The sequence below is a fragment of the Sciurus carolinensis genome, unplaced genomic scaffold (assembly GCF_902686445.1).
Source record: "Sciurus carolinensis unplaced genomic scaffold, mSciCar1.2, whole genome shotgun sequence".
Lineage (NCBI taxonomy): Eukaryota > Metazoa > Chordata > Mammalia > Rodentia > Sciuridae > Sciurus > Sciurus carolinensis.
The window spans coordinates 47,304-56,229 of NW_025920273.1; the positions used below are offsets into that span (position 1 = coordinate 47,304).

The window sequence follows — 8,926 nt, forward strand, 5'->3', positions numbered from 1 at the left end:
TCTCCTTACTTACCTCAGAGTGCCTGTTGGGACTAATGACACGTTAACTAACTCAGGCTGACTCCTTACTCCCTGGTGGATGAGCAAGATTAAGGCCTCAAAGGCGGTTTCAATAGTTAATGATAATAAATCAGACCACTGTCAGGGATTGGTTAACAGTTCCCCAAATATGATCAGCTCGTGCTTGACATATAGTGCTATGGGACTTTCACCTGCGTGAACCCCCCATGCCTTGCTGACCTTTAAGCTGATTGGTTCTCACCTAGCCCCCACCCTACATAAAAGTGTGTGTGAGTTCCTGCTGTGACTGGTCTCCCTGATGCTCTGATTGTCCTCTGCCTGGAGGGCTGGGTGCAGGCAGTCAGTCAGCCCTACCTATCCTGGTCTGGCCTTGTTGGGGAGTGCCCCCTTCCCTTGCTGCTAGACAAGAAGAGCAAGGGAGCTTAAGACCCTGACAAGTACCTTCCTACATAACTCAGAGAACGCTTCTACACACCTTGGAAAACCCTCCCTACACATCTCAGAGACCCTACTATACACACTTAAGAAAGCCTTTCCTAAACATTTGAGGGAGCCCTCCAACACAACTAAACTATACACTTCAAAAATACCTCCCCCCATAACTCAGTCATTTCTACACACCTCATGGAGCCCTCTTTATACAGCTCAGAAATTTCTCCCTACATAAGAGAATCCTCCCTACACACCTCAGAGACCCTTTTTTATACAACTCAGATAACCCTCTCTACTCACTTCACAGTACCCTCACCATTAACCTCATTGAGTCTTCCCTATATGTGTCAGAGTGCCCATGCTATACACCTCAGAGATTTCCCCCTACATATCTCAGGCAGCACTCCCTATAAACCTCAGAGAGTCCTCCTTACACCTCAGAGAGTGCTACTTGTAAACCTCAGAGAGCCCTGCCTACACACCCTGGAGGTTCCTCATACACTGCTCTGACAGTCTTTCCCATTCACTGTCAAATAGCAGGGGCAAGGAGTGCTCAGTTCATGGCAGCTCACCCAGAAACTACAGGAGGTCTTTATTTCCAGCCATAAGCCATGCCTAAGTCAGTAAAGAATATGTGTGTAGTTAAGCTTTCTATTTCACAGCAAATATATAAACCTGTTTCTACATTCCCTGTTTTTAAGACATGAATCTCTTATCATTTCTTCTTACAAATCCAGAGAATATATTGTCTGATAGCTAGCAAACTGTATGAAGCAAAAGCATTCTTGATGCTTGTTTAAAACATTTTCAGCATATGGTAAAGCAATTGCTATTTCTCAATTACTTCTTTATATGATAGCCATGGTTATTCCATTTCAGGGGCTCTCTGGGCCTTTATTAATTGCTAAAGGGAAGGTCTCTAAATTTTTGTATTTTGACCTAATAAAATTCTAACAAGTATCTATGTCCCTGTAACAATTAATAAGAATCACTGGAGCAACCAGAGAAATACCAATTAGATATCAATAATTATATCGATAGGCAAACATTAAATTTTTAATAAGTGATTTCTCATTATATATTCCAAAATGACCCTGAGAAGAGTGAAGAATTTCTTTCATATGTTACATAAAAGTCATGACTGCTCACACTAAAGGGGGCTTTCACGTTAAAAGGGAGGAGTATGGGCATGTGGATCCACCTTCCTCTTTCTCAGCTATTTCTGAGTGTCCTCAAACCAGGGGCATCTGTCCTCATGGGCCCTGAGGGATAAAAAGAGCAGGTGAATGAGTGACAAATGTCTTCTGTGATCTCAGAGGTGCTGTTTGAGGATTCAGAATACTGAGCATTTTTCTTGATTTTGATTTTGATATTGCAGTGCTGAGGATTGAACACCAAGACATGCATATATGAGGCAGGCACTCCACCCCTGAGTTATGTCCAGAATATGAGGCCACTCCATCCTCTGACATTGTAAGGAGGATCACAATGACCAGAGAGAAGCAGGCAGCACGGTGGAGGGAGATCACAGTGACCTGTGGTCTGAGCCCTGATGCATCCTTCTGTCTCTTGTGCTCCCGTGCTTGCCATGAGGCATGGGCTCACATGCCCCCTGCATGACTGCATACTGCCTCAGCTCTTCATGTGGCAGCCTGCTCTCACATTGCCTACCATTATGGTCACCACATCAGGCAGGCCACGAATCACCTTGCTGCAATCTGTAACAAAATTAACTGAGATAGGAAGGCAACGGCAGTATATTTCTTAGCATCATGTGGCACCAAGGTGGAAATGGGAAAGGGTATGTGCTCCCTTGGAGAGGATGGGAAAGAAAAAGATACATCCATTTTGAGAAAGGATCCAAAAGTCATGGGCAAATAGACAAGAATAGCAGGCTTTGTTCAGGGGGCAGGTGAGAGGACATGTATTTCATTGGTTTTAGAGGCCATAAGATGGGTGTCATATTAGTATTATAAAATACAAGGGAGCTAGTATATTAGTTTTAGATGCTAGGCTAGGGATAGCATATTAGATTTAAAGGCCACAGCACAACTGCATAATCAATTGGATTTTATATCATATTAGTATTCATATCCTCTGAATGACTCTGGTATCCATTTCTGATACTGTAATAGGCAAACTATATTAATATTAAAGGCCACAGAACAGTTCAGCTATCTGTTTTCCATGCTATTGTATGCATATATCTGTAAAAAAATATGGGAAGCACAAGGCCCTGGGTTGGATACCTAGTACCACAAAAAATAAAAAAAAAAGAAAAAAAAAGAATATGGGACAGCACTATGGATACTATAATATATTAAAGGACACAGGGAATGTATTTCAATAATTTAACATGGCTTAGTAAGAATATATCTTTAGTAATAAAGACCACATGGAAGTTATTAGTTTAAAAGGGCATGTATTTATTATATTCATATTAAAGGCCCCAGGTCAGGGCTTTAATTCTATTAGATTTTGGTGTGATAGTATGCACAGCATATTATCAGGAACAGTCACAGGGCAGCAATTATAGCATTTGGGATGGTTTAGTATGGATAAAACATCAGTATTGAAAGACCACAAGACAATTTTTTTTTATTGTAAACAAATGGGATACATGTTGTTTCTCTGTTTGCACATGGCGTAAAGGCATACCATTTGTGTAATCATAAATTTACATAGGGTAATGTTGTTTGATTCATTCTGTTACTTTTCCCTTCCCCCCCACCCCTCCCACCTCTCTTTTCCCTCTATATAGTCCTTCCTTCCTCCATTCTTGCCCCCCTCCCTAACCCTAACTCTAACCCTCACACTAACCCCTCCCACCCCCCATTATGTGTCATCATCCACTTATTAGCCATATCATTTGTCCTTTGGTTTTTTGAGATTGGCTTATCTCACTTAGCATGATATTCTCCAATTTCATCCATTTGCCTGCAAATGCCATAATTTTATCATTCTTATGGCTGAGTAATATTCCATTGCATATATGTACCACAGTTTCTTTATCCATTCATCAATTGAAGGACATCTAGGTTGGTTCCACAATCTGGCTATTGTGAACTGTGCAGCTATGAACATTGATGTGGCTGTATCTCTATAATATGCTGATTTTAAGTCCTTTGGGTATAGGCCAAGGAGTGGGATAGCTAGGTCAAATGGTGGTTCCATTCCAAGTTTTATAAGGAGTCTCCACACTGCTTTCCAGAGTGGCTGCACTAATTTGCAGCCCCACCAGCAATGTATGAGTGTACCTTTCTCCCCACATCCTCACCAACACCTGTTGTTGCTTTTATTCTTGATAATCGCCATTCTAATTGGGGTGAGATGGAATCTTAGGGTGGTTTTGATTTGCATTTCTCTTATTACGAGAGATGTTGAACATTTTTCCATATGTTTGTTGATTGCTTGTAGATCTTCTTCTGTGAAGTGTCTATTCATTTCCTTAGCCCATTTGTCGATTGGATTATTTGCATTCTTGGTGTAGCGTTTTTTGAGTTCTTTATAGATTCTGGAGATTAGTGCTCTATCTGAAGTATGATTGGCAAAGATTTTCTCCCACTCTGTAGGCTCTTTCTTCACATTGCTGATAGTTTCCTTTGCTGAGAGAAAGCTTTTTAGTTTGAATCTATCCCAGTTATTGATTCTTGCTTTTATTTCTTGTGCTATGGGAGTCCTGTTGAGGAAGTCTGGTCCTAAGCTGACAAGTTGAAGCTCTGGACCTACTTTTTCTTCTATAAGATGCAAGGTCTCTGGTCTGATTCTGAGATCCTTAATCCATTTTGAGTTTAGTTTTGTGCATGGTGAGAGATATGGGTTTAGTTTCATTCTGTTGCATATGGATTTCCAATTCTCCCAGCACCATTTGTTGAAGAGGCTATCTTTTCTGCATTGCATATTTTTGGCCCCTTTGTCTAGTATGAGAAAATTGTATTTATTTGGGTTTGTGTCCATGTCCTCTATTCTGTACCATTGATCCACCTTTCTATTTGGTACCAATACCATGCCGCTTTTGTTACTATTGCTTTGTAGTAGAGTTGAAGATCTGGTATTGCGATACCCCCTGCTTCACTCTTTCTGCCAAGGATTGCTTTAGCTATTCTGGGTTTTTTATTCTTCCAGATGAATTTCATAATTGCTTTCTCTATTTCTGTATGGTACATCATTGGGATTTTAATTGGAATTGCATTGAATCTGTATAGCACTTTTGGTAGTATGGCCATTTTGACAATATTAATTCTTCCTATCCAAGAACATGGGAGATCTTTCCATCTTCTAAGGTTTTCTTTAATTTCTTTCTTTAGTGTTCTGTAGTTATTGTGGAGGTCTGTCACCTCTTTTGTGAGATAGATTCCCAAGTATTTTATTTTTTTTCGATGCTATTGTGAATGGGGTAGTTTTCCTAATTTCTCTTTCTGAAGATTCATCACTTATGTATAAAAATGCCTTAGATTTATGTGCATTGATCTTATATCCCGCTACTTTACTGAATTCACTTATGAGATCTAAAAGTTTTCTGGTGGAATTTCCTGGTTCCTCTAAGTATATAATCATATCATCAGCAAATAGGGATAGTTTGAGTTCTTCTTTTTCTGTTCGTATCCCTTTAATTTCTTTGGTCTGTCTAATTGTTCTGGCTAGAGTTTCAAGGATGATATAGAAAAGAAGTGGTGAAAGAGGAAATCCCTGCCTTGTTCCAGTTTTTAGGGTGAATGCTTTCAGTTTTTCACCATTCAGAATGATATTGGACCATGGGCTTAGCATAGATGGCCTTTACAATGCTAAGGAATGTTCCCACTATCCCTATTTTTTCTAGTGTTTTGAGCATGAAGGGGTACTGTATTTTATCAAATGCTTTTTCTGCATCTATTGAAATAATCATGTGATTCTTGACTTTAAGTCTATTGATATGGTGAATTACATTTATTGATTTCCTGATGTTGAACCAACCTTGCATCCATGGGATGAAACCCACTTGATCATGGTGCACTATCTTTTTAATGTTTTTGTTTGCAATTTGCTAAAATTTTGTTGAGAATTTTTGTGTCAATGTTCATTAAGGATATTGGTCTGAAATTTTATTTCCTCAATGTGTCTCTGTCTGGTTTAGGTATCAGGGTGATATTGGCTTCATAGAATGAGTTTGGGAGGGTTCCCTCCTCTTCTGTTTTATGGAATACTTTGAGAAGTATTGGAATGAGCTCTTTAAAGGTTTTGTAGAACTCAGCTGAGAGCCCATCTGGTCCTGGACTTTTCTTTGTTGGTAGACTTTTGATGACTTCTTTTATTTCATTACTTGAAATTGGTCTATTTAAATTGTGTATGTCCTCCTCGTTCAGTTTAGGCAATTCATGTCTCTAGAAACCTGTTGATGTCTTCGAAATTTTCTATTAGTTCTGCCCTCGGCTCGGTGAGCGGGGTCGCATCCTGGAAGTAAAGGGGCCATGTTGGTGGGTGACCCTGAGAGAGGTGCCGGGCCAGCGGTGAGTCCTGAGGAGTGGTAGCGCAGGCCCGCGAGCGTGACACCCAGCCCCTAACAGTCCCCTGTGGCCCCATGGAGCCGAGAAGCGGTGCTGAGTCTCTATCAGGCTCTGCTGCGCCAGGGCCGAGAGCTTCAATACACTGATCGAGACTTCTACTTTGCCTCCATCCACCATGAGTTCCGGAAAAATCAGAAGCTGGAGGATCCTGAGGCCCGAGAGAAGCAGCTGGAGAAGGGCCTTGTCTTCCTCCACAGCAAACTAGGGGGACTTATTTAGGATCCTCCCCTTTCCCCTCCCACCCTAATTTCAAGGGAAAGAGAACAAAGGTGCCTTCTGCAGACATTCCTGCTCCCTTTCAGCCCCTCCTCAGAGATGCACTAAGACTCCGCAGGTGAGCAATGGCAGGCGCTGTTGAGCGCAAAGGCAAGAAGGATGACAATGGCATTGGCACAGCCATTGATTTTGTGCTCTCCAATGCCCGGCTGGTGCTGGGGGTGGGTGGAGCAGCCATGCTGGGCATTGCCACACTGGCGGTTAAGCGGATGTATGATGGGCGATCAGTGCCCCAACCAGCCCCACTCGCCTGAGTCATTCAGGGAAAAGGAAATGGGAAGAACCAAACTGGATGGGCTCCCCCCGACTGCTGAACAGGGACATTAAGACAGGCCTGAGCCAGTCCCTGAAGACCCTTCCCACAGACTCTTTGGCCTTTGACACAGGTGAGTGCGGGGGCATCCAGAATTCCATCCAGTGCTTGACAAAGATCCTCTGGAGGATGATTGCAAAGGCTCATCCTAAAAGGAATTGCCGGATGTTTTGCTCCAGAGCATGGTGTTTTCTCTGCTGTGTTTTTCTGATAATATATTACTCATTTCAGTCTGAATGGATTACTTAAGGGGATGAAGGGAATACAACAAAAATTCCAGAAAATATTACCTACAATCTGAAAAGCAATGGGTCTTTACCATTAACAAAATTAAAAATAATTTTACAACCGTGCAATGAGTCCCTGAAAGCCTCTGGAGAAAATAGTTGTAAGATCTGCCTTTGTCTCCAACAGGCTGGTTAAATTTTAACGATGGTTTTGTTCATGTGTGATGTTGAGGTAAGAGAATAAGGTTTCATAACATTCCTTCCTTCCTACAAAGAATATGTCACCCCTATAATAAACGTTGGCACACAATTACCATTGGGACCGCTGCCCTCCTGTAACCCTTAACTCAGCAATTTAGATATTAACCAGAGGGACCTAATAGAAATGGTCACATGAGATTACTTGTCTATCATTTTAACCGCGAGAATAATAAGAATAGTCTTAGGTCACATAGAGTTTAGATATTAAGGAAATAAACATTGTATTAGCTCATCAATGTAGTTAGATATTCTTAAAACAATTGTGATTAGGTAAGGATGATCTGTAAGGTTGTTGTTTTCTGCCTATGCTTTGGAAACTTCTTTAATATTAACCACAAGACTGCCATTATAGCCTGAAGAAAAATGTATATAAACCCAGCCCTCCCCAGAATAAAGTGGGATTGATTGCACCAGAACTAGAGTCTGTGTCTTTCATTCTCCATCCATCACCGACGCTGTCTCCCCACGCCCCGTTTACCGGTGTGGAACCCATGGACTCCTGCTAGGGCTGGACCCCGGCAGGTGAGAAAAGCTTGTACCCTGTTGGAACTGCCTCTGGATTGAGCCCTACTCCTTGGTTGCACAGACATTTCTTGAGCGCACACATCTGGGCATCGTGCAGGAGAAACTTCTTACTACTGGAACTGGGCAGCCATCCCTGCTGGAGAGCAGTCTCAGGCCAAGCAAGCTGCCGTGGACATTTGTGCTGAGCTCCGGAGCTTCCTACGGGCCAAGTTGCCTGACATGCCACTTCAGGACATGTATCTGAGTGGCAGCCTCTATGATGACCTGCAGGTGGTGAGTGCTGACCACATCCAACTTATCATGCCCCTTGTGCTGGAGCAGAACCTGTGGTCATGCATCCCTGAAGAGGACACGATCATGAATGTCCCTGGCTTCTTCCTGGTTCATCGTGAGAACTCAGAGTACTTTCCTCGTGGCAGCAGTTACTGGGACTGCTTTGTCGTCGGGGGCTACCTCTCCCCAAAGACAGTAGCAGACACTTTTGAGAAGGTAGTGGCTGGCTCTATTAACTGGCTGGCCATAGGGTCCCTCTTGGACTATGTGATCTGGCCAGCTCCACCTCCAGAGGCCCTGACACTTGAAGTGCAGTATGAGCGGGACAAACATCTTGTCATTGACTTCCTACCATCGTTGACCCTTGGTGACACAGTTTTGGTGGCCAGACCACACCAGCTAGCCCAGTATGACAACCTGTAGCGGCTGAGTTTGCGTCCTGCCAAGACAGCAGGTCTGCAGGCTTTGGACCAGGCTGAATCAGGCTGCCAATCGCTGTGCCTCAAGATACTCAAGGCCATATGCAAGTCCACTCCAGCTCTGGGCTCCCTCACTGTCAGCCAGCTAACCAATGTCATCCTCCACTTGGCCCAGGAGGAGGCTGACTGGTCTCCAGATATGCTAGCTGACCATTTCCTGCAGGCTCTGAGGGGACTCATCAGCTACTTAGAGGCAGGAGTCCTGCCCAGTGCCCTAAACCCCAAGGTGAACTTATTTGCAGAGCTCACTCCTGGAGAAATAGACAAATTGGGATACACTCTCTATTGCTCATTGTCTGAGCTGGAAATGTTGCTGCAGACCTAGGGCAGTGAAGGCCAGAGCAGGGGTTGGGCGGTCAGGCACTGGAGTCACCAATGGAGACAGCTGGCTACATGGCTGGTGCCTCACAGGGTCCCTAGGTGCCTCCTGTCTTGCTGGTCACCTTCCTGGTCACTTCATGCTGATTAGAGTGACATCTCCGATCTCCTATTTTCTCACCCAACCCTTTTTATTTTTGTTACCAAACACTGTGCTCCCTACTTCTCACCTTGCTCCAGACTTTTTTTTCTGGAATA

The 8,926-nt window shown here is 43.2% G+C and overlaps 1 pseudogene; it reads left to right on the forward strand.

Moving 5' to 3' along the window:
* Positions 1 to 6,226: 6,226 nt before the first annotated feature.
* LOC124975424 (mitochondrial dynamics protein MID51-like) lies at positions 6,227 to 8,675 on the forward strand (annotated as a pseudogene).
* The last annotated feature ends 251 nt before the right edge of the window (positions 8,676 to 8,926 follow it).